The sequence below is a fragment of the Polypterus senegalus genome, chromosome 3, assembly GCF_016835505.1.
Source record: "Polypterus senegalus isolate Bchr_013 chromosome 3, ASM1683550v1, whole genome shotgun sequence".
In the NCBI taxonomy this organism is placed as follows: Eukaryota; Metazoa; Chordata; class Cladistia; order Polypteriformes; family Polypteridae; genus Polypterus; species Polypterus senegalus.
In genome coordinates this window covers 151037680-151063358 of record NC_053156.1, presented here as the reverse complement: position 1 = coordinate 151063358, position 25679 = coordinate 151037680, and positions in this window count along the sequence as shown.

Genomic DNA, 25679 nt, shown 5'->3' with positions numbered 1-25679 from the left:
AGGGCGGACTAATAGATAGAGTTTAGTAGGCAGAGGAGGTCAGAAAAATCGTAACAGTATGAGAAAAGTGCAAATTGCTACCTAAATTGAAAATTAAGGTATGAAGAAAGCACCTTGGCAAAAATCCTGTGTTATACAACAGGAGGCTTCCCCTGCCAAGCAAGTGTTGGCTAACTTGCTTCTTAACAGGCAAATTAACATTTTTTTTACTTGTTCTGAAAATACACCACCCTAATATGCACAGGCTATATACATTATTCCTTTTGTGGACAAGTTTTGATCATAACTACAGAATAAAATAAACATACATAAAGATCAAGACTCAGTCCGCTAATTTCTTTCTCATTTACAAATCACAGCAGAATGGTTTTCTGGTATATTTTGATGCTAAAGTTTAATTACACCTTTTAGTTTGACAGCTGTGAAAATGAAGTTTTTATAAATGATAGAGCAATGCTAAATATATTCATGCTTTGAATTTTAAGAAAATTGACAGATTAATTTTCTTAAAAAATATGTATTTAAAACTGACTAAATACAACTTAATTTGCAGTTTATCAAGTAAGCATAAAATATAAAGTTTACCGGGTGGGGCAAAGGCCTAGTTTTGCATGTGCATACAATGTTTTTATTTTTAAACAGAATAAGAATTACTAGAACAATGAACAATCAATGGAGGGAATTTAAACAAAACTGTGTGCCATTATGAACAATGCTGCACATCCTGTCTCCGACACACTAACACTGAGGGCTTTCAGTCAACAAATCATTCAACAGAACTGTGCAAGAAAAGCTATTTGGGCTCCTTTATACCAACGGCAATATTCCTCCATAATGTGTCACTGTGATTGTTCCCCCCAAGGCTGAAGTTTTTTTTTCTTTTAACTTTCTTCCTTTTTAGTCATTCTGTGTGTGTATATATATATATATATATATATATATATATATATATATATATATATATATATATATATATATATATATATATACTAATAAAAAAAAAATCCCTCACTCACTCACTCACTCACTCACTCACTCACTCACTCACTGACTCATCACTAATTCTCCAACTTCCCGTGTGGGTGGAAGGCTGAAATTTGGCAGGTTCATTCCTTACAGCTTACTTACAAAAGTTGGGCAGGTTTTATATCGAAATTCTACACGTAATGGTCATAACTGGAAGCTGTTTTTCTCCATTTACTGTAATGGAGATGAGCTTGAACGCCGTGGGGGCGGAGTTTCGTGTGACGTAATCACGCAGTATATAGAAAATCAGGAAGACCTCCAAAAAGCGCTGAAGAAAACATGCATTATATAATTGAGAAGGCAGCGAAACAATAAGAAGCGAGCGAGTGACATATACAACCATATTGATGAGTTCTGCTACTTTGGAAACAAAGCACGATGTAAACCTACACTTTAAATTAAGTTCATAGACAGGCTGCCGCTGGTGTTTGTAATTTAGTGCCTGCCCATATAAGGCCGTCCGTCAGCGGCAATCCAATAGCAAACTCCCACTAATATTCACGGGTGAAGGACTGTGTTTATGGAGAGGAAGATGAGATGGTCAGGGTGGTGTTTGACACAAACTCAGCGAAACTGCGAGAGAAAGTTTTAAGTGCCAGGACAAAGGTAACATTAAATACAGCCACGGACATAGCACGAGATGGCACCAGCACAGCTGGGAACCTTCGCTGCATGTACACCGAGCGGCTCACGTGAACTGACGCAGTGCACAGATAAAAGGCAACAGTTCCAAAGAGCTGAACAAAACCGAATTACACAATTGAAAAGGCAGCAAAAAATATGAAGCGTCTGATAAGCATATTCATAAATCCAGCTACTGCGGAAACAAAGCACACGGTGGAAAAAGTCAATGTCCCGATAAAGGAAGACAGTGTAAAAAAAACCAAAGTCAATGTCCCGATAAAGGAAGACAGTGTAAAAAAAACCCGTGCATGCAGTGTGTCAGGTCTCAGATAAAGAAGAAGACGAGCTGTTTATTGATGCAGTAAGAAACGAATCGATGAATGAAACCTGTCATCTTTACAACGATTGACAAACACGGAATGTAACTTGAACACAACACATCCTACAAATACGAACCTGATTGAAAGAAATAATGATAATCAAATCCTTGATGACAGCAACACTCAGTAACACTCACAAAACAAATACTGTATATTGACAGTCATGTTACGTTATTTTTAAAATGTTCCCTTTTCTTTTTCTAGCTTTTTTAACACACTACTTCTCGCTGCGATACGGGTATATACATATGTATATATATATCCCGATCTACATACTCGAATAATGGATACTTTATTCGCCATCAATGATTGTTTTGGTAAAGCCATACTCAGTGTATTCATTAGATGAACGGTAAAAAAGTAAGAGCGAGGGAGGATGACTTATTGAGGCATGCAGGCTGTAGTGCGCGTCAACTCTATCTGAATTGCGATCACATTTGAAAAATATATCTTTTCAAGTTCTATTTAGTCCATATGTGTCAAACTCAAGGGGCGGGCCACATCCGCCCAGCGTGTAATTATATCCGCCCGCGAGATCATTTTATATACTGTATTATTGTTATTAATGGCCGGGTATATGAAGCGCTGGTAACACAATAAACTACAGATCCCATAATGCAGCGCTTCAGCTGCCTTGCCAACACTTACGCGTTAATCAAGTCTAGCTTATGATGCTGCAAGTTATTGCGAAGCTAGCTCACACGATGCTGAAGAGAAAAGTTGATTCTGAAAATAGAGCCTTTAAAACCGATGGGAGGCTGAGTATATGTTTACTGAACCCGTGTGTCTCATTTGTGGAGCTAATGTGGCTGTAATTACAGAATTTAATCTAAGACGGCACTATGAGACAAAACATCAGGGAGTTCTGTGTTGTGGAGATTCTCAGGATGGATTGCAGGTGCTCATCAGTGAGGCTGAAAGACCTGAATGCAATGCAGAAGATACAGAAAGCAGAAGAATTAAATAAGAATCTGACACCAGCGGACGTTTTACCGTGCACAATCACAAAGTGATTTCAAGTGAAGTTGCTTTTATGGGAGACACAAATGCACCAGTGCAACTTTCCCTGTTGCCAAGTAATGTTGAACCAAGTCGTCACTACGGTGTTCCCAAATCGCACTTTGCTGATAAACCGGCGCACTGAGTTTGCACGGCGCTTTGGTGACTTTGAAGAACAAAAAGTCCGTCTACATGCGGCTCGAACCTTGTGCATGTTTGGTAGCACATATCTGTGTGAGAAGCTCTTCTCAGTGATAAAGACTAACAAAACAGCACACAGGAGTCGCCTCACTGATGAGCACCTGCAATCCATCCTGAGAATCTCCACAACACAGAACCTCACACCAAACAGAAACAAACTTGTTGCCAAAAAAGATGCCAGGCGTCCAGCTCTAAAATGACATATGAGCAAAGACAACTGAATGATTTGATTTGTTATTGCTGAAAGGAACACATTTTATTTATATTTCCAGGTTTTGTTATGCAGCATGTTCATATTTGAATTTGTATAATTTTGAAAGGATATATTTTTATGGAGAGCAAAATCTTTTGGGATATTTTAAAATCTAAGTTTATTTTTTATATAAAATTACATAAGAGTAAAGAAATTTGAATGTTTGTTCTTTTAAGTTATTTAAGGTTTGAGTTGATTTATTCACGAATAATATTCCTGTCTGTTTTTACCATTCCTACCAAAGATATTTCTGTCGACTAAATAAAAATTCCTTCTATTTAAAATTTAAATAGAACTTGAACAAATACGATAGTTCATAATATCCACGCAGACTTGCGTAAGAGCGGAGTTATCCGTTTTAACAAGCAGCGTATTGCACTGATCTGAAATAGCTGTGTGTGTATATATGTAGATATGTATGTATATGTATATATATGTTTATATATGTGTGTGTGTATGTATATGTATGTGTATATATGTAGATATATATATATATATGTATGTATATATTAGTATGTGTATATATGTGTATATGTATAGATATGTATATATATATGTTTATGTGTGTGTGTGTAAATATATATATATATATATATATATTTATATATATATATATATATATATGACAGCAACACTCATCACTCACAACAGTGACAAAACAATTACATTGACAATCATGTTACGTTATTTTCAAAATGTTTCCTTTTCTTTTCATTGCCTTTTCAACACACTACTTCTCGCTCTGGCTGGTATTTTATAGTATATATATATATATATATATATATATATATATATATATATTTGTATTTGCCTATTTAAAGAGGTTCGGTCAAAAAAAAATCGTGCTAGGGAGAAATAAAGTTCTATCTATCTATCTATCTATCTATCAGCTCTGGAATGGGTTGAAAGTGGGCTGGTCTGATAACCAATAATGACCCATTATGGCAACACATGAAACTTCAAATTGGAACACTTTTTTATGCATACCTTTCTTATAAAGGATGATTATTCATATAACTAAAAAGGCAATATCCTGTGTTTGATTCCACTTTGCAGTTCAGGCTCAGCAGTCACTATCTGGGTTCCATTCAGGAGCCTGTGTACATCAAAAAAGGTTATTGCTTGAAATAGTGGAATCTCTTGAATTCCCTTCTATGACATTTATTATTCAGGATGCTATTGCTGCTTAAAAGGAAAAGTGAGAGCTTCACATGATGGTCAGAGTGTGGCAGGTCAGTTGCATTTGGTGTACAAGGTCAATGGTGTGTTTTTACTTTCATGTTAGCAAGCTGCTGCTTATATCATATATTCATAAATTCTACACTGCAGAGGCCCAGACCCCAATTGTAATTTATCAAAGTCAGTGGCTACTTTGTGCTGGTAAAGGATTTTTTTTCACATTCAGTCCTTAAATTTCCATGTATGCATTTGAAAAAAAAAAACATTACAGTGATTTATTTTTTCCCCTAACAAATGTTAGTGATCAGTTGATTTGCTTTTAAGGTCACTGGAGTGCATTGTTTGCATTGTCTTGAATTATCTAAAATAAGTTCTAAAACATACAGGTCATGCTGAGCAGAGAGGGATGCTCAAACACATCTGTGTCTGTTAAAACTTGAGTTTTTAACAAAGAAGTATATGATGCGAGTGAAAACTGTATACACATTTTTTACAAGCTCATCCCAGAAAAACTGCAGAGGTTTTATGGTAAATGAAATGCTCTGAGTGACCAAGGGCTGGCCTTGTGCTCCACCCCCTGCCCCTCCTATCATGTGACCCTGACCATCCTGTTGTGTGATGAGTTCAGAGGTGTAATGTGGGAGGACTATGCTTGAGAATAGTGATGAAATGTTCCTCCAAAAAACTTCATAGTTCAGTTATATTGCTTGAGTTTTAGGCATTTGGATTTATTGTTTAGGCTTTGGATTTTTTACTCTGTCTTTATATTCTTATTTTACTACATAATTCTTATTGTTTTATTACAATCTCTTTATGAATAGCTTCTAGGATTCAGTTCCATTTAGGTATAGTGTTTTATTCATAGCAGATTTGAAAATACTAAGCTAAGTGGCAAAAGAAGCCTGCAGATCCTCACATGTTGTTCCGGGATTCTTTGCAGGGGTTCTCTGCAATTTTGTTGTACAAAGTGCAATGCCAGTATTCTGAATTTGAATCATGGAAAGTAGATAGATAGATAGATAGATAGATAGATAGATAGATAGATAGATAGATAGATAGATAGATAGATAGATAGATAGATAGATACTTTATTAATCCCAAGGGGGAAATTCACGTAATCCAGCAGCAGTATACTGATACAAAAAAAAAATTAAATTAAAGAGTAATAAAAATGCATGTAAAAACAGACAATAACTTTGAATAATGTTAACATTTACCCCCACGGTGGAATTGAAGAGTCGCATAGTGTGGGGGGGAACGATCTCCTCAGTCTATGAGTGGAGCAAGACAGTGACAAAAGTCTGTCACTGAAGCTACTCCTCTGCCTGGAGATGACACTGTTCAGTGGATGCAGTGGATTCTTCATGATTGACAGGAGTTTGCTTAGCGCCCATCGCTCTGCCACAGATGTTAAACTGTCCAACTTTATTCCTACAATAGAGCCTGCCTTCCTAACAAGTTTGCTACTTCCTAACAAGTAGCATGTCTTGGTCTTGCATTTGAGAGATTTTGGAAGGATGGCTACTAGCAAAAGACTGACTACTTACACATTTCCTTTTCTAATGTAGTGCAGTGAACCAGAGAACAACAGAAGCTTTGGAATGATTTTCTTTTTTTTTTGTTGATGTTTTCAGAAATATAGTGAATTTCTTATGGATTTGTTCTTTGCATCTGATGCTGCCGGTCTAGTCTCTAACCCCATGTAAGTGTCAGCTGAATGATAGTCTACCTGATGACAAATGCTTCATGAATGCTGAATGCCGCAGGATTTCACAAACACTGTACTGCAGTATTTCAAAGTCACACCAAGAGGTGGATGAGAAAATAATGATGAAATAGCCCTTAACTTTGAAATATTCAACAACTGTGTAAATACTGCAAATTATTTCAAACAGACATGCAACAAAAGGTTAAAACATCATCAAAAATTAGTATTCTTGACACTTAAAGCCTTAGTGATAACCTTCCAGTTCTATGTCAGCATGAAGCAAATAAACAAGACTGAGGGATTGTGATATCTATGCTACAAATAGATAAAATCAGACTTTACAATACATAATAATATATTTATCAAATACATCAGAAAAGTCACTGCAGATAAGACTGACTAATCATCCAAACTGTCACCATTTGCATAATATGGATCTAATTATGGATTAATGGACCTGCAGAGTTTTAGGCAACTGAAATTAGAAGACAAATAAAACTAGTGTAGAATCACAGCCTCTACAGTACCTATAGAGTGTGCACTGTATGGTATCATCTACCTGCCAATATTAGAGATTTCCCTCTTGTTAGAGGTAATGCTATGGCAATTCACATTGCTATTTTAATACAAAGGTAGGTCTCTGCCATTTTTTCTCTCATTCTGGAATTCTGAGCAAGTATATCATTATCTTGAATTCGATGTATTGTTGCCAATAATGGATGCATATACATGAAAGTATAGATAAACACACATAGAAACTAAATAACTAAATGGAACAAAAATAACAGAAAATACAGCATGTCATTAATTAAATGATAAATGAACAGAATAGTCTACCTTAATAAAAGGATAAGTGTCGTGTGTCTGCTCAGATGCTATGCTGCTATAATTACAACATCTACTTAATTACTGCAAATGTTCGTGATGCTGCTTCTGTTGTAATGACAAATTCAATGCATTTTTTTACTACAAGCATTATAAACTACATTTCAATAGATTGTGCTCTGAAAATATTAATGTTAAGGTTTGATTACTGCACTGATTATTTAGAATTCAACCCCTTTGAGATGGATATCACAGCTGGTATTAGGAAAAAAGATGGAAAGCAATAAATGGTAATGAAAAAAGAACAAAGAACACAAAAAGAAACACTTTAAACATGAGCCATAGGAGGAATTCTTGCCTGATCAAAACAAAAAGATGAGATGAAACATAGTTCAATACCAAAATACCAATACATTAAATCAGAATTCTTAGTCAGGAAAACAAACACAGAGAACTGTTAAACTAGAAAAACACAACAACATGACAAGTCTTAGTGAATGGTATCTTCAATCTCAGACGGCCAGGAAGTCTATATTGCTGACCTTTTATTTCAATGACCTGATGATATTTTGCACCACATACTTCCAGTTGCCCTTGACTAACAACTGTATAGTAACTTCGCATAGCAACAGTTCCTCAAAATGGCGGCATCCAAGAGACAAGAACATGGTGTCACAGGAGAACTCATGTAGAACTTTTGATAAAAGTAAAAATTCAGAAAAAAAGTAAAGAAAGTAACTGATTATAGCAATGTTAAAATCAGGATCCAAAATAGCAGAAGGGTGATGCCAGCGTTATAACTGTTATAACAATACAGTAAGTAATTAACAGAAAGATAAAATGTTTGCAACCAAAAATTATCAAGAATGATAGAACATGGAAAAATAATACAAATCATGTCAAGATCATGACATGAAATACTTCTAGAACCTCTGTGCTGATAACTTCAGTCCAATAGTTAGGCCCATACTGAGTTAGTGTATTTAATTAACGTATTTAAAAGGATCTGCTGGCTCCCATTCCAGAATGCTTAAAAATTATAACTGTGACTTCAACTACAGATTTAGTGCATGTGATATGTTTCTAACCTTAGATTTAATAGGAGACATTGCTATTCTGTAATGAAAAGCTGGTAATCATTAATTTATATTATTGTAAATTTCAGCATTCACATTATACAATATATATATTTATATATATAATGGTGAATAAGGGAGCTTGGGAATTAAAGGTCTTACATGCATGTCTAGCAATTATGACCAGCAAGTATAACTGGACCAACGTGGACCTTAACATGGAACCTCTGGATTTTTCCTTTCCTTAACAGTGATTTGTTCAGAAGGCAACACAAAGGCCTGGTTGATTATGTTAATACAAGCACAAAAAGACTTCATTGTGGAAAAAAGAATGCAAATAATTTCAGACAGTCCTATATTAAGAATGTAAGCCTTTTCCTCCACCCTGAGTTTTGACTAAAATCTCCAACAACTAACCTTAAGCATGTTGAAATATTAAGCCAGAGAAAGCAATTAGGTAAGATCTGTTCCATTTAAATTATGCTAGAATGGTATTTGGCTCACTCGCTTTCAATATACTAATGTAAGCAAAATTTCTATCTTGAATAAAGGAGCAATTCAACATGTACTCTTCAGATTTATTTGCAGCCTTGGTAATCCTTGCAGCACAAAGTCTGAAATGCTCACTTAAAGAAAGAACTCTTGAGTCAATTTGCATTTCAGGAATATAAAATAACTAACATAAACTACTGCAAAAGCACATTACACTGTAGAATCGGTCCACTGAGTAAAAGATTATATTACTTTGCTGATAACAGGAAAAATAATAAACTTGAACAATAAATCCAGCAGGCTCCTATTATTACACTGGCAGTTTCTCTGTGAGTAGAGTAAATAAGTTGAAAATTCACTTTGTACTTTTCTAAATTTCAATTGACACGTTATAAAAGACTTTAGATAATTGAGTCATTTTATAACGCAGCCCAAAAGCTTTTTAATTGTATTTGTGACAGGCAGTAGTTCAGAGATAGTAATGACTCCATTAGAGGTTTCAGACAGTTCAGCAAAGATGGGCAGCCTTCTGCACAATACTTACAGTAAAATTAGAGCTCAAGTTTTGTTTGCACTTCTCTTCCTACATTTTTTGAAAAGTTGTTGTTACTAATGGAACAATGATTGCGTTACATTCAATCTGGCTGGATCACAAATAAGAAAGTGGTCTGTTTTCTTTCGGCAAGTGTCACCAAACTTCATTTAAGCACTGTGAGTAAGAACTCTACATTGTATTCTGACTTTCAGGAGCATGCATTTGAGAAACTGTGCATCCTTCTTCCATCATCAGACACTGTCAGTTTAGCACAAGATTCGGACACATTTTTAAATTAGAGGAGTCTAAACTAAATTATTTTTTAAAATGGAATTTTTCTGACACAAATAAGCTCATTCACTTTTAATCTGTTATTTTAATGCAGGCCCTAAATGACAAATGCAGAATTTAGTGTCTCAGTGGGGTGCTGCTCATTGAAAATATGGCTCTTATTCTCTATTTGGTCCAATAGCATTTTTATATTACTTTTTTTTCTAAATTTTAGCAATTTTTATTAGACAAGTATTTCAATGAGTGAGCTATAACGAATAAATGGTTCCACTGTGGGTCACTTTATGCACCACTGTTTTAGCTAGTTGGAAATGAATTCCACCGATATAAAAGGCTCAGCACAGAACATAATAGAAATAAAAATGGTACTTATTTGTTCAAAGGGTAATTTGGCTTTACACTTTTGTGGAGTTAAATTTCATTCATCTGTTAATCTATCGTCTGATCTTTTTAAATCAAATTCTACCATTGCAAGTTACGGGCACTTTCCTTGGTAGCATCAGGTGCAAGTCAAGACCCAGCCCATTGCACAGCCCACTTGCACAAATAGCACAATTCAAAGTCACCCATCAGTCTTTGGAATGTGCAAGAAAACCTGGGCAAAATCATTCAATTTAATTGATAGTAACTACAAAAAGTTAGTGGTGGTCTTCTGTAGACCAACAGGATTTATTTCTGACCAGCAAAGTGTCTCTCGCAGGGCCACTTCCATATGGTTAGGTTCTGTTACATACAGTTAGTTTCCCACACATAATAGTTTTCCCAAACTGGAGTATCAATATGGGTTCACTTCAATACAGTTTATGTGTGAAAATAATGTCTTTGTTTAATGAGAAGCCAAGTTTTTGCTCCATTATGTGCAGCATATTTCAAAATATTTTTCATTGTGGGATTATTATTTGTAATAAAATTAAAATGTTTGCTGTTGTCCGACTGCTTTTAATAAAATAAGAAAATGGATAAATTAATACATTTCTGTCACATTTCGCACATAGCACTCTCTTTATGCACCTTATTACATTTTCAGAATGTAACTCCATGTAAACTGCTTACTCCATTAAATTCTTTCCTTTAAAAATGACAGTAAACAGGCAACAAATTGAACAGGTGCTGGTAGTTAATTTCCATTCACACTTGTGAATACTTCTTGAAGGAACTCATTTAATAAAATACAATCTTTATACATAGGAGCGCCTTAGCCAGCTCAACAAAACAAATTATCCTCAAGATTCAGTATCTTTGAAAGACAGCAGATCTTAAACGATATCAGGATCTGGGGTCTTGTGTATAATGACTTGCGTAGAATTCACATTAAAACATGGTGTAAAGATAAAACAAGAAATGTGCAAACGTACAAAAAAATTCTGATGCATAGAACTGTTTTATAGAAATGTTTTATGTACTTTCTCTTTATAAATCTTAATCAATATGAATTTTAAAACACATACATGAATTTCACCTATTTGAATATTCATATCAATAGAAATATTCCCTTCCTTTCACTGTTTTGTTAAAAGACAATGGCAAAAGCACGAGTAAAAAAGAAGAACTTCAGCAAAATGGAGTTCCTGCTCAGTGAAGTGGAAGCAAAAATGTATTATTTGGTGGCTTCAGCAGTGGTATAAGCAACAAAAGGAAATTGGTGGAGTGACACAGCGTGGCAGGGGGAGTCAAAAGTTCAAGCTTATAAATGTTGGACAGTGCATGAAATAAAAAAAAGTGCTCAGATATCAAAGTTGACATGAAAAGGCAAGTCACAGCCCACCGTCTGAGTGTCAACACCACCGGAGAAGGTAATGGAATTCCAGAGCTCACACCGTTTGAGCAGCAAGGTCCTACTGTTATTGGTGACATTTATAACTGGCATTTTACCAGTGGGTCAGGGGGACTCCAATGTCACTGGGGGTGAAGGAGAGGTTTTTTTTTTTGCATCAAGGTACTTTTAGAACAATGTGCATGCAGCTGACTGTTCCAATTACATTTGGAAAACCGTAAGTTGCTAGGAATTGCACTTTGATGTTTTCCTGTTTAACCACAGTGTAAGGAAATCTTATATAACTGGATGACAAGCAGATAATACCATCCTATACAGCTGTCATGGTGTGATTCAGTGATGACTGAGAAATACCAAATCAATCAGCCAGTTCATGTTGAAAAGCTGTTGTGGCTAAAAACCTGAGGGTGGACAGAACTCGCAAAGTCTGCCTTTGTAAAGCCGGCCCCAGTTCAGTACATAGCTCTAAATGTATAGCTCTAGGAAATCTAAATCGACTTAGAAATCAGTCATCATCATGGGACAAGAAATCAGTATGATCTCCAAATACGCTGTTTCTTCTAATTCTTCCAGTTGCAGCCATGCAGCCATGGTAGTTGGAATAGTTTGCCAATTCCGTGCACCATTATACTGTTATGGACTGATTGCAATTAAGCGCCTTAAATTTGTAACTGATATGCAATTAATTTCAGTGTATTTGATAAAGCCCGTGTCATGGATGCAAATCTAAAAAAAAAAAAAGAAACCACACATTAACAATAGCACTGCTTTGATTCTTGGTTCTGCCTGTTTAGAAAAGCAAGCAGAAACGTGCATATGCATGGCTTTAGGCTACTGTCAAAATGTGCATAGCAGTATGCCAAATTTAGATTTTATACATCTCGACGTGAGCATACGCGTATGCACCATTTATACATGAGGCCCCTGGTCCCTAAATGTGAATGATACCATGTACACTGGCCTAGATACAGTGATCTCAGACTTTAAAACAACCTCCCTAAATGAATGAGATCTTTCAAAAAACAACTTAAAACTTAATTGTTCAGGATGGCATTTAGCTTACACTGACATTCTGACCCTTCTTTCTGCTCACAAATAATGTTATTTGTTTAGGCTTTTCTTGAAGTATTTTGTATTTTATTCTGGTTTATTGCCTATAAACCTGTTTTATTTCAATGCTTTGCATATCCTATATTTATCTTTATTTAATGTTTTATGTGGAATAATTTGTATACAATATTGTACATGTCCTACTGTTCTTTTTGAATTTATGTGAATCACTTTGAGCATGGGAAAGGCACTATATAAATATAATTAATTATTATTAATATATGTTTTGAGCTTATATTAAGATATTTTTTGTGTAAAACATGTCTGCTACAGTATTTAGGCCTGCTTTTGGTGAATTTTTACTAAAAGTTTTTAAACAAATTACTAACTTCAAGTTCTTTCCCATCTGAACCGACTTATATATCCAAACAGATGTATCTCTACCATCCATTCATTTTCCAACCCGCTGAATCCGAACACAGGGTCAAGGGGGTCTGCTGGAGCTAATCCCAGCCAACAAAGGGCACAAGGCAGGAACCAATCCTGGGCAGGGTGCCAACCCACCGCAGTGTATCTCAACCATACATATATATATATTTATATACGTAAATCTCAACTTAAACATTAATGTAATCAAATCAAATATAAAACCAAAGCTTTTTGCCACTGTCAGGGCATTAACGTTTTATCTAGTTTGTTATAGAAAAACAAGTTACCCTTAGAGTCCAGCACCACGATCACAACATTGTAACAGGCACCTTCTGAGCAACAACAAGCTAACATTTCTAAACCTGTTTTCTATTTTATCTAAACAGATACCAGCTGAAACATTTTCTTTTATCATCTTGCAGCAACTCTTTGAGGGTTAATATTTTTCTAAAAAAACTCAGTTTTCTGAAAGCGTACAAAGCAATGGTTTCACACATTAATCAACATAAAAAGTCTGTTGCTGCCTGTTTTACCTGCTGTTGGCACCAGTTTGCAGCAGCAGCAGCTTGATGGCTAGCAGGAATGCATGGTGGGCTGGCTACCTGGCTGTCTTTGTGAGACAGGTGCGCAGGGATGGCAGTTGCAGTGAGACGCAATATAGTTTGTACCCCCTGTCATCGTAAGTGTCTGTCCTCCCAGGTGAATGCTGCCATAGGTTCATCAGCTACACAAACCACTGATGCTGGTACCTCACTTTTGTTTTCGATCTACATCTCCAGATAATTTGCATCAACATCGGAGTCCGATTCAGTAATAATACGTAAAAAGTCATCCACAGATTATTTTGCTTTGAGCATTCAATTTGGTATCTCTTCACATGCCATTTTAGAAGCTGTTTGCTCTTCACTACTCATGCATGCACAGGGAATCAAGGTCAAATCAACAAAGCTAACTTTCCATCTAGCAAAAGCGTATCGAAAAGCACTGTAACAAGAAGGTCAATGATCTCTATCTATCGCTAGCAATACTGAGGCTTTCAAAATAATAATAACAAAAACTGCGTTAACGTGTGATCAAATAATTGTCTATGTTAATTAAATAATGCGTTAACGTGATAAAAATGTGTTAACTTGCCCAGCCGTAACACACTATATATATATATATATATATATATATATATATATATATATATATATATATATATACTGTATATATATATATATTGTCACACACATTTGCTTGCATGGGAGGGAGCTTAAGGGCTTGAGTAAGGGCAACTCCGAGTCATAATGGGATGTGGCAAAATGCACTGACTATTATTCTCCATTTCCTGTAGACCATTCACGAGAGAGGCCACCTGGCCCTCTTGACGTCACTAGCCTACGGAAGGAGACCTTGCTGGCTCCGGCCCCTTTGATGTCACGTCTGGGCTCAAACCTATGGCTGAAGACGTTCATGAGCCTGACCCCTTTGGTCTCACTTCCTGTCTTCCCCTTTAAAAGCCTCCATCTTTTCCCTATTCCCTCAGTTCTGTTTTGGACTTGGTTTTGTGCACATCAGTGATGTATTCATTTGAACGACTTTGCAGCCAGGAAATCAATTATAAAGGTGGCTGCCCCAAACCTTTCTATGACTCTGAGTCAGGTTTGTGACAATATATGGATACTATATATCTAAATTTAGATATCTATATCAGAAATACAAATGATCAGAATACTCCTACTTCTAAGAGTGATGTTTAGCTCTCTTTACGCTTAAACTGGCCCACTTGTGCCTTGTAAGGACGACAGTGACCAGTCTGGATATTTACTCATTCCTTCTCACTTTAACACAAGGTATTGCTTGCTCAAATAATAATATTTATAATATTTATATATCAACTTTCTCATGCTCAAGGCATTTATTGCTATATGCGTCTAATGGCGCTTATGTTTTGGGGAGTGATACCATACAGAGGTAAATATCAGTTATTTGTGAAACAGTAATAATCTGATCATTTTGAAACTTTTAAACACTGATCAGCATTCAGTGCAGAAACAACCACACAGCTCCAGTTTTCCAGTTGAAATACTGACAATAAGGAATAACAGAAATCATCATTAGACCAGTTAGCAGCTGACTTTCAAAATATCTCAAGTTCAATCTCATTTTTTTTCTTTCTTCTGACTTAAAGAGACACATTACACAGAGAATCACACTCACACACCTTTCTTTTTTTGCTTGTATTTTTCCCTTGAAATTTGTATGTGTCATGGGTGATCTCCCCATAAAGCGTAGTTTATCATTGTTGTTCATTATTGGCAGTATTTAAGACTAATCCATTGTCAGAAAGGAATAAAGCATGGACCATCTTTGTCTGGAGAAAACTGGAGCTGTGTGGTTTCTTGTGCATGCTGATCAGTCAGGGATACCGAATAATAAGAATATTCCTGCTTCACAAATAGCTGATGTTTTGTGTTAGGTGTTGGTATTTTTACTATATACTGAAGTTAATAAAAATTGACTCATGTATCCATTGTATGCCACTCTCAAAGAGTATTCTGACAAGTAATATCTTCTTTTCTAATCAAGTTTTCGCATAAGGTAAGACATTTTCATGAAATCCACAGGCTAACACTAGAATTCCTGAAGCCTACGAAAACTCTCATAATCCCAGCTCACCTTAAATTCCTCTGCACCTCTGCATCAGCGTCTTTTGTTTTGTAAATGTTTCGATCAGCAGAAGCAGCAAGCAGACTGCTGTCCCATCCCCCCTACCGACAGACTTCGATTTGGGCAAAAAGCTCTCCCAGCTCAAGTCTTGTTTATCTTGGTGTGAGTGCCTGGAGTTGCATACGGTAAATAATATATCATTATTTGGAACACATGCATTTGATGTGTGTTCCGTGTCTACAACAATTTATTTAAGGGTAGGATGACAGGAAATGCGAGAAATGCAAGAAATGCTGAACACATAGCTAAAACACAAACTTTTTTCATGTTTTTAGTATTAACAACAAAATTTTGACATGGAGTGTATAATGTGTGAAGACTGAAGTCCAAATATCAAATAAACACTTTCACAAAAGAGTGAAAAGGTACATGCATAACAACACAACTGTGCATTTAATAATGAATAAAAACAAACAAAAAAAAGAAGTCGGCTCAGGGTACGACAATGAAATGACCGCGTTGGTGGTTAATCGGTAAGAACGGTTGACTCATAATCAAGTGGTCTCGTGTTTGAATATAGAGTTTAGAAAAAGCTTACAAAGATATCAAGGATGAATGTCCCAGGGTGGCGTTGATTTAGCAATTGATATTCATGGAATTGACATTCAGATGAAAACAGTTGCACATTGTTGGTGCCCTCTTCTGACGTTGCTCTCTTCTCTTCTGATGTCGCTGTCTTCTGTCGCAGCTCTGTCCTCTTTTAATGCACATTTTATTAATTATAAAATTCCCCAGGGGTTTCACAATACGTGATTGATACATATACCTGATTGGCTGGATGGCAATATGATGGATGAATTTCCTCAAACTCTTTAAACTGTTTGAGTTTTTGATATTTTAAGTGCCTTAAAGTGCCTGTCCCAAGCTGTAAACTGGTTTGGCAATTTCTAGTCCAACGGCATCTCCTTCTGTTTACAGTTTGTAAAGTAATCGGATACAGCCTGAAACATCTTCATGTCTTCCCTTCCTAATTTGTAAACCACTTTAGTCCTAAGTGCAATATTTATAACTGTGTCACTTTGATGTTAAAACTTCTCATGCAAGTGTCCTGTATTTAAATTCATCTTGTTTGGCTTGAGCAAAATACAATGGAAATATAGATACAAAATTGCAGATTTTGAACAGCAGCACACCTATCCAGGACATTGCTGTTTTTAAACCATTCCTGTGGAGCTTTTCCTTTTTGGGGTTGTTGTCTTTCTGCAAAACAGATCTTCTCCGAAGGCACAGGTACATTATAGACTGCATCAGGCTTTCCCTAAGACATTTCTTGTTTTTATGCTGCATTTATTTTATGATCTGCTGCAGAGAAGCATTTATTCAGCCTAATGCCACCACCACCACAGTGGAGATGGTGCATTTCTGATAATGTGTATTGTTTGGCTTGCACTAAACATGGCATTACAGCTCTATTTTGATCTCAACAGATAACAGGACCTTCTTTCTGCTGACCTCAGAGTCTCCCATGTGCCTCTGCCTAGCTCTAGTTGACATATCACCTGCATGTTCTTTTTTTGCCACTGTCCCATAAACTGTGACACAAACAGAGGACAGTTGTTGTATGCACAGTCTATAAAATCTCATTCATTGTAGTTTGTCGCTCCTTCAGAAGTATTACAGATATCTTGCTGGCCTCCCTCACTAGTCTTCTTCCAGCATGATCACTCAGATTTTGTGGACGGCCTGACCTAGGCAGATTTGCCACTATTCCATACTCTTTCCATTTCTTAATGACTGATTTAACTGGATTCCCAGAAATATTCAATGATCTGGATATTTTCTTGTCTCCATCCCCTGACTTGTGCTTTCCAATTACCTTTTCATGGAATTGCTTAGAATGTTGTTTTGTCTTCATTATGCAGATTAGGGCACAATGCTGACTCAACACAAGCTTGACCTTCCAGATAAGGTGCATTTATGCTACAACAAATTGAAAACACTGTGAAATGTAAACACTTTATAGGCATTGTAATAGTTCATTCTTCACTGCTAGATCGTCTGAATTGCACACTGCTCACTGTCTATATAGCATTTACATTTCTTTAGTATGTCAGCTTGGATTTCTTTGAGCTTTGTTTTACAACCAAAGGATAAAAAGGTCAGACTGACTGAGTAACTGTCCTTGTAGAAACTGTGTGTATGTGTGTTCACGTGAGTGTGTTCTGCAATGCCCAGTCCTGTTCTGATAAGTCCTGATATTTCATGATCCAAAAATGAAGAAAATGAGTTTGGAAAATGGATGGCTATTTGGTGATATATAAGTAATGTTAATCAAGAATTTTTATTTATTTATTTATCCATTTTCTAACTGAAGTACAGGGCTGTGGTATTCCTTTTCCAAAAACAACACACAGGAAACAAGTGTCTCAAACTTTGCAATGTACACAACACAGGTGTGTGTGTGTGTGTGGGAGGGGGTACCTTAACAAGAAGTAACAAGAAGTAAAATGTGTACAGCACAGTATACATGCATAAACCTTAGGTACTCAAAAATAGGATTGTGTCAACTCTAAAGTTTAAGCCACTATGTACAGAATAACTGGATCTAATGAGCACAAGCTCTTTTTATATAAAGGTAGCTCATTATTATGCTCTGATGCCTCAGAGGGAATAAAACATTGTTACCTGCAAGCCTTGTTCCTCTGTCATGTACAAAATAATGAGATTTGGCTTCATAAAAGAAAATGTTGAGAACAGGAGCAATCTGCAGCACATTATTTAATGTTCTTGATTTTGTTCGGAAAGTCATGACTTGGGTCAGACATAAAGGAAAAAGAAAATTAGCACCAGCAGATTAAAAAAATTGAGAGGTTCCTTGCTGTCCTAATGAAGTCGCATTCCATCAAGTCTCGGTCTGCTCGTCCTGGAAGTGAACTAATGGAAGCTTTAAACTTCTCAGAGCAGGATTATCTCATGCTACTTGAAATATGGGCAAAAGGTATGAGTCACTCTTCAGACATGAAATGCTTTGTTCGGGCTTCAGTCTGACTGGCAGAGAAAAAGAGAAAATGCATTACATTTCAATAGCTGTTAGTAAAAAAAATATACAAGATTTTGCTGAGGATCAGAACATCTGATGCTGTGTATGCTATTGATTACTGCTGCATTCCTCTTAATAGTCCTGAAGGCTAATCATAGATTACATTTAGAACATTACAAAGAACTCAAGAGCTTTTTTTCACCTTAATATATTTTAAGGGAAAAAAGCAATGTGTGGCTGTCTAAAACAGAAGTGAAAGGAATGATATTTCAAAAAGCATCCGTCTTTTGTGTTATTTTGAACGTTTTCAAAAGCCTCCCTGCTTTGTGTTTAATGCACCTCTGCTCAGTACTCCTGTCTTTAGTGCATCCTTCTAAAGCGTCACATGTGGTGTCATTCTACTGGACTCTTCTGCCTACTGGGAGGCAACGCCCCAGAAACCACAGGTGCCAAACACAGTACCAGTTTACTCACAAAACACAAAATGCTCCTGTAAATTTTAACCAGTCACCCACATGCTTCATGGATTAGTTAGCCTTATGTATTTTTTCACTACCAGGAATATGCTTATTTACACAAAAGGCTCCTCTCTGGTTCTACTAAATACAGGACAAGCCTTTCTCTTTGTCTACATGATCCTTAAATAGTCATAAACTTTCTCCTCTAGTTATCCATACCATTACTTAGTAATATTGGGGTCATGAAAAAGGACTTCCAGAAACCCACAGAGTCCTCCACTGTCCTCAGTTCTTTTTTTAAATTATAAATCCTGCTTTATTTCCCCACATACCTGAATTGACATTATTTTTCTTTTGTGGCAGGCTTTGTGAAAAACTTTCAAGAAATGTAAACAAATTAGTATTGTGCTCCCACTGTTCATATTAGTGGTAAAATTTTTAAATGATTGAAAGGCTAGCTTTTAATGCACTTACATGGCTGAACCTTAGGTCTTAGCTTGTTGACTTTTTTCTTCTGTTCCAACACATACAGGTGAGAAGTCAAGCAAAATGATACCTTTTATTGGCTAACTAAAAAGATTACAATATGCAAGAATATGCAAGTCGAGGCAACTCAGGCCCCTTCTTCAGGCAAACTTGCATATTGTAATCTTTTTAGTTATCCAATAAAAGGTGTCATTTTGCTTGGCTTCTCACTACATTCATAATGGCTAACATGGTACAGCACCCTAGAACTACTAAACACATACAGGTGAAATCAATTCCAAGAGGCTGATGAATTGCAGCTTTCTACAAGTTACAAATGCAAAGAAAATATGAAGTTGAACTGAAGGTTTAGGTCGCATAGTGGCCACTGTTGCCCAGTGTTTATCCAGGAGCCTTAGCTCAGTTTCTGGCTGGGACACTGTTTATTGACACTTTAATTCATTCTGCGTGGGCATGGTGGATTTATGCATAGCACTAGAATCCCTGAATCCCTAGACTTGCGGGGAGGGCTTCTGTTCTGTTTCTCCAATGTAGAACCCTCATCCACATCTGAGTTCACCTCTCTTACAGCACATCTTTATTTGTAAACAGCAGCGTCAGATCAGAGGGAGCATGAATGTGACTGAGAGAAAAAAACTGAATATAAACAAAACGCTAACCTTTACAAGTACCATAAATTTACACTTGCTGTTGCAGACTCAAATCAAATGTATGTTTTTATTCTATGATGGTAACAATAAGATCAGCTCACTACTCAAAACAGCAATTCTTGGAAGCGCCTGGAATTTAACCTGTGACCTCTTGATTATGAGTCAGTAGTTCTTATCATTGCACCGCCCAAGGTGTCGTGTCGCGTCGTACCCTAACCCAATTTCTTTTTCTTCAGTTATATTCTTGAATAACAGCACACTTATTTTGTTATAGAATTAGAATTAGAATTAGAACAATCTAGACGAGAACAGGCCATTCAGCCCAACAAAGCTCGCCAGTCCTATCCACTTGCTTCCTCCGAGAAAACATCAAGTCGAGTTTTGAAAGTCCCTAACGTCTTACTGTCTACCCACTACTTGGTAGCTTATTCCAAGTGTCTATCGTTCTTTGTGTAAAGAAAAACTTCCTAATGTTTGTGCGAAATTTACCCTTAACAAGTTTCCAACTGTGTCCCCGTGTTCTTGATGAGCTTATTTTAAAATACAAGTCTCGATCCACTGTACTAATTCCCTTCATAATTTTAAACACTTCAATCATGTCACCTCTTAATCTTCTTTTGCTTAAACTGTAAAGGCTCAGCTCTTTTAATCTTTCCTCATAATTCAACCCCTGTAGACCTGGAATCAGCCTAGTCGCTCTTCACTGGACCTTTTCTAGTGCTGCTATGTCCTTTTTGTAGCCTGGAGACCAAAACTGCACACAGTACTCAAGATGAGGCCTCACCAGTGCATTATAAAGGTTGAGCATAACCTCCTTGGACTTGTACTCCACAGATCGTGCTATATAACCTAACATTCTGTTAGCCTTCTTAATGGCTTCTGAACACTGTTTGGAAGTTGATAGCTTGGAGTCCACTATGACTCCTAAATCCTTCTCATAAGGTGTACTCTCGATTTTTCGACCGCCCATTGTGTATTCAAACCTAATATTTTTACTTCCTATGTGTAATACTTTACATTTACTGACATTAAATTTCATCTGCCACAAATCTGCCCAAGCCTGTATGCTATCCAAGTCCTTCTGTAATGATATAACGGATTCCAAATTATCTGCTAATCCACCTATCTTGGTATCATCTGCAAACTTAACCAACTTGTTACTTATATTCCTATCTAAATCATTTATATATATTAAAAAAAGCAGCGGCCCTAGCACTGACCCCTGTGGAACACCACTCTTAACATCGGCCAGTTCTGATGAGGTTCCTCGCACCATCACCCTCTGCTTCCTGTGTCTGAGCCAATTCTGCACCCATCTAAAAACATCACCCTGAATTCCCTCTTCTTTTAACTTGATGCCCAACCTCTCATGTGGCACCTTATCAAATGCTTTCTGAAAGTCCAGATAAATAATATCATAAGCTCCACTTTGATCGTATCCTTTTGTTGCCTCCTCATAGAATTCCAACATGTTAGTAAAACACGACCTCCCCCTTCTGAACCCATGCTGACTGTTCAGAATAACTCCTGTCCTTGTCATGTGTTGCTCAATCTTATCCTTAATAATTCCTTCCATTAATTTTCCTGTGATGCTTGTTAAGCTTACTGGCCTATAGTTGCTTGGATCTGCCCTGTCACCCTTTTTATATAATGGGATGATATTTGCCATTTTCCAGTCCTTTGGAATCTCTCCAGTGCACAGTGACTTCCTAAAAATACGTGTACCTTATGTGAATTATCCACTATGAGATAATCCACGATGATAATGATAATGATAATGATAATCCATGATTATCAACTATGAGATATTGAAGGCTAAAATAACAGAATACAACAAAAATTGTTATAAATAACAATGGTGGTAATCTAATAGTTTTATTCTGTACAATTGATTATTTGCTAAACCCAGGTCACTCAATGGAATGCCTCTGAAAAACTTCCAGTGAAACTTGTAAGGCTTTTGCTATATTTTTAAAAAATTAATGATATTGGAAATAATATAGTACATCCCCCCCAATACTGATCCTCTTAAACCCAGGTACTCCATTTTAAGCAACTTAAATTCTTTCACCAGGATAGACTTATATTAAATAATTATATTAAATAACCCTCCACCTGCGTCCTTGACCCAATACCAACAAGTTTTTTCAAAGAAGTATCTGATGTGCTAACGGAGAGTGTTCTTGACATAGTAAATTCATCATTAGATATGGGCGTTTCCCCAGACTGTCTTAAGACTGTTGTTGTTAAACTCCTGCTCAAAAAAAATAACCTTGACTCCTTTGTTTTTGAAAATTTTAGACCTATTTCTAACCTGCCTTTCTTAAGTAAAATCCTAGAAAAGGCAGTCATTATGCAGCTAAAAAATCACTTGAATAAACATTCTGTTCTTGACAAGTTTCAGTCAGGTTTTAAAAAAAATCACACTACAGAAACTGCACTCGTTAAAGTAGTAAATGACTTGCAGGCAAATGCAGACAGAAGCTGTGTATTTATTCTCATCCTCTTAGATTTGAGTACCGAATTTGATACCACTGATCACAGTATTCTTATAAACTGACTTAGTCAGTGGATGGGCCTCTCTGGAAGTGTCTTAAATTGGTTTGAGTCTTACTTGACAGGTAGAAAATTCTGTTAGTTGTGGTAATTATACTTCAAAGACACATGATATTCTTTATGGTGTTACACAAGGATCTATCCTGGGTCCACTGCTCTTTTCAATCTACATGCTTCCATTAGGTCAGATTATCTCAAGGCATAACGTGAGCTACCACAGCTATGCTGACGACACACAACTGCATTTATTACTAGTGCCTGATGACCCCAACTCTCTTGTCTCACTGACACAATGTCTTACTTGTGTTTCTGAATGGATTAGTAGTAATTTTCTCAAACTAAATGATCACTAATTCTTAGTGATTGGCAAAATTGGATATAATGAGGGTATTCGAAATAAACTTGATCCATTAGGCTTAAAAGTTAAGACAGAGGTAATTAATTCAGACGTAATTATTGACTAAATTTTAAATCACATATTAATCAGATCACTAGGACAGTATTTTTTCACTTAAGGAATATTGCAAAAGTTAGACCCCTTATAACTCTGCAAGATGCTAAAACATTAATTCACGCTTTTGATTTCAGTTGGCTAGATTACTGTAGTGCACTCCTCTCAGGACTACCCAAAAAAAACATCAATTGATTACAACTCGTGCAGAATGCAGCTGCTAGAATCTTAACTAGGAAAAGAAAATTCAAGCACATCTCTCCAGTTTTGATGTCACTACATTGGTTACCCATGTCATTTACAATTGACTTCTACTAATCATAACCTTTGATCTTCAAATGAGTGACTGCTTATAATTCCAAGAGCTAAACTTAAAAGAAGTGGTGAGGCAGCCTTCTGCTGTTATGCACCTAAACTCTGGAATAACTTACCTATACAAATATTCCAGGTTAATATGCTGGGGCACTTTAAAAAAACTGATAAAAACCCAGTACAATCCCTCTTAACTAGCCACCTCGGGACTGGACATATGGCCGGTTGCTGTTGTGGCCGGTTAATCCGACGCATACCTATTTTCATGTAGAAAAATATTTCTAAGGTATGTACTGTACCTCTTCGACGTTCCTGAAGAAACCATATCTACAAGTCTTCATCGATGATTTTGCACACAGGTTTTTTTTCCTCGTACAATGACTGGAAAGTGTGGTGTAGTGGGTCCACAGCTCAAGTCAAAAAGGCCACTTTTTAAATAAATAATCGCCGTACTCGCGGCTTAGCGAGGGGGCGTGTTATGTATGGCAGATCGTTCCCGGGGAATTCTTGATGCCAAAGAAAGCGGTCGCTCCAGCTGAATGATCACAGAGCTGGAGTGACCAGTATTGAAGATGACTGGCCGTTGAAAGGCAGCGGCAGTTGTGGAGGCTTTGGGCACCTTGGCCACTGGGGAAAGAACCCAAGTCTTGGTCAGGATGGAGCACGACCGGACCAGTGTGGAAGGAAACTGCACCTGCAGGTAGGGCGACTCCCCAATTGCGAAGCCCGATGGGAGAAGCAGGGGAACCGTCAGGAAGAAAGAAGAAGGCACTGTGCTTTGGATTTTAAGAGACCACTTCCAGCCATTGTTTTAACCTCGTTTGCGTTGTTTTTAAAGGACTTGTTTTTTTACTAATGGATTTTACCCTCCACTAATTCACTCGTTTTAATGGATTATTTATTTAAAGAAGACTTTTGATACACTGCACTTTATTTATTTTGAACACTGTTTTGTTGTTTGCTGGTATTTAAATACCTCTTACCTTCCAGGTAAGAAGGAAGTGCATACATATAATATAAAGAAGAACTCAGGATTAAAAATATATATATATATTTTAACAGGTCAGTTAATCAGTCGGCTGGTTAATGTGAGGCCAGTTTAGAGTGATTGTACTGTACTTTAACATGGCTTTTTCATAGCTTCATTTTAGTGCAAATCTGATATTCTGAATATGCATTTAATTATCTATTTTTTTATGGTTCCGAAATCTGTACTAGCCCCTGCTTTCTCTGCTGTTCTTTTTCCGGTTTTCTGTGGTGGCGAACTGCGCCACCACTACCTGATCAAAGCATTGTGATGTCCCTATATTGATGGATTAAAGGCCAGAGGTCCACATGACCATCATCATCTAATTCTTCCATGTGGAGCCTGAAAACCATGAGGACTGATTTAGATCATTTATGTTAGGTAGAATTCCTAAAGGGGGCTGGGCGGTCTCATGGCCTTGGAGCCCCTGCAGATTTTGATTTTTTTCTCCAGCCCTTTTGAGTTTTTTTTGGAGTTTACTGTCCTCCCTGACCAGCGGAACTTACTTCATTCTTTGTTAATTAGTATTGCCTAATTTTTATATTTTTTCTTTCTTCATCTTGTAAATCACTTTGAGCTATATCATTTGTATGAAAGCATACTACAGCAATCCTCTTCAATCACAGGGGTTGCTTTCCAAAACCCCCCGCGAAAGGTGAAAATCCGCAAAGTAAAAACCATACATTTATATTGTTATTTTTATATTGTCACACTTGGGTCACAGATTTGCACAGAAACACAGGAGGTTGTAGAGACAGGGTCTTTAAAACACTGCAAACAAACATTTGTCTCTTTTTCAAAAGTTTAAACTGTGCTCCATGACAAGACAGAGATGACAGTTCCATCTCACAATTAAAAGAATGCAAACATATGTTCCTCTTTAAAGGAGTGCGCGTCAGAAGCAGGGAATGTCAGAGAAAGAGAGAGAGACAGAGAGCATTTTTTAGAGGAGCGTCTGTATCCTCTAGGCCAGTGTGCGAACAGCCCCCCTGCTCACACCCCCTCTGTCAGGAGCAGAGAACGTCAGAGAGAGTGAGAGAGACAGAGAAAAGCAAACAATCAAAAATCAATACGTGTTGTTAGAGCTTTTAAGTATGCAAAGCACCGCACAGGAAGCATATCGTATATCATTGAGGAGTTTTATTTAATACGTAATACATGCTCTGATTGGGTAGCTTCCCAGCCATCCGCCAATACCATCCCTT